The sequence below is a fragment of the Diospyros lotus genome, chromosome 11, assembly GCF_014633365.1.
Source record: "Diospyros lotus cultivar Yz01 chromosome 11, ASM1463336v1, whole genome shotgun sequence".
NCBI classification, from domain to species: domain Eukaryota; kingdom Viridiplantae; phylum Streptophyta; class Magnoliopsida; order Ericales; family Ebenaceae; genus Diospyros; species Diospyros lotus.
This window is the reverse complement of record NC_068348.1, coordinates 9,934,720-9,936,628: the sequence shown is the minus strand read 5'-3', so window position 1 is coordinate 9,936,628 and position 1,909 is coordinate 9,934,720.

Genomic DNA, 1,909 nt, shown 5'->3' with positions numbered 1-1,909 from the left:
TTATGCGTGACATGATACTTAAATGCGTGATATCAAATAAGCTACTTTTACATGACAAAATCTGTCCCCTTGGCTTCTGAGAGAGCGCATCGCAATTGTTGTGCCGGTAATATTCGGGCAGGCGACGTATGATTAATGAGTGTTATGGGTTTTGATGTTGTGCGTGATATTGTCGAATATATTGACATGTGTGAGCCTGAGGGTGATTTGCATTCCATGAACATAAGCATGTGTCGTACATGAAATAAATCATAACATGGGGTATACCACATGAAAAATAATGTGAAATAGGAATGTGTTTAGTCAAAATAACATGAAACAGTCACATGTATGTTGTGGGTGCATGATATATTGATACTTACATTAGCGCACCTATTATTTTGTGTGGCAGAATGACCGCAAGACAAGGATATCCAACTTCTTATAGACTCGATGGATGACTGAGAGAGCTACGACTCGCTAGACTCACCTGGGTGGAAGCTAGGATGAGAAATACTCGGTGGATAACTGAGGGAGCTATGACTCATCAAACTCACCTGGGTTGAGGGTAGGATGAGGGTGGATGATGGTCCACAACACTTGCATGGAATCTTTATTTATATATTTAGCATGCAGGGTGCACATTAGTGCTTGTAGTATAAGCAAATGATTAAGGTGATGGCCTAATTGCAAGTGCTACCTATATATGCATTTTTAAAACCTTAGCTGCAAGCGTGGTTTATGTGAGCCCAAGGGCCGGATGCAAGCGCTACCTATCATAGCATGGGTATCAAATGTGGTAAAGCATAGCATTATGCATGATGTGTTTTGAGACATGGCATGGGAGCGTAGTGTGGTATAGCAAGGCATGATTGTATATGATATACATGGATGCATGGTAAGGTAAAGCATAACATGGGCATATAGGGTTGTGAGTCATAGCATTGTTGTAATGCCTAGCCCCCACTACTAGGTGACACTGTAACCCACAGTTACAACCCTGGCCCATCATGAAAGACAACAATGCCCTACCAACATAAAGCTTTAAAATAATATGGGCACCCTGGGTGGGGCCCAGGCTTCACCGCCTTCGACTTGTCGAGAACTCGGGTTTAAAATACATAGGCAGCGAAAATTCACCTGATTCTCGTGCTCAATTAGGCCTTTAAAATATAAATCCAATTTCTGTAAGTAAATAAAATAATTATCAACACGCCCAATAAAATACTCCAACAGTCAAACATATTTAAACAGGTTTTATGTCCCGACCGCAACCGATCAATTCAAATACACACTGAATTACTCATAGCGAGAACGTTAACTTGACTTTAGACAAGTCCATTTAAACCATATTCGTCCCTTCGTCAGTCCCACGTAGAACAAATATATTACATGAATACGCTAAAACCTGAAGCACACTACTAATGTCCACAATTACTATCAACTGGCAGCTTGTCCACCAACACTGTTTTCCATTTCTTAGACCTCCAATAATCTGTATGGTTAGTGGGGAAATATAGGGGTCAGTCCGGGGACTCAGTAAGGGTAATATGAGATGTGGTAAATTAAAATGCATGATAGATGTAGAATAATGTGAAGTGTATCATGTGCAGGCCTGTCTATCGCATCCTGGCCTAGATTTTGGTGGCCCCACTGATTTCATCTAGGACCCCATCTTGAGACTCACACGGCCCAAATCTACAGCCCCATGCCTCATGCCTAGGCACTTCCCCCACCGTCTAATACAAGTCATGCTAAAATAAATTTACGCACAAATCATATTAAACCTTACCGCGTATTAATTTCTTGCTTCGTGCTGGTTTCACATCTCAATTATCTATATAATTATAAAGTAAAATAATATAGTTAGGCGCACGATTAGTTTTAATTATCGCTTTTACATTGCAAAATAATATAACTAAATACATAA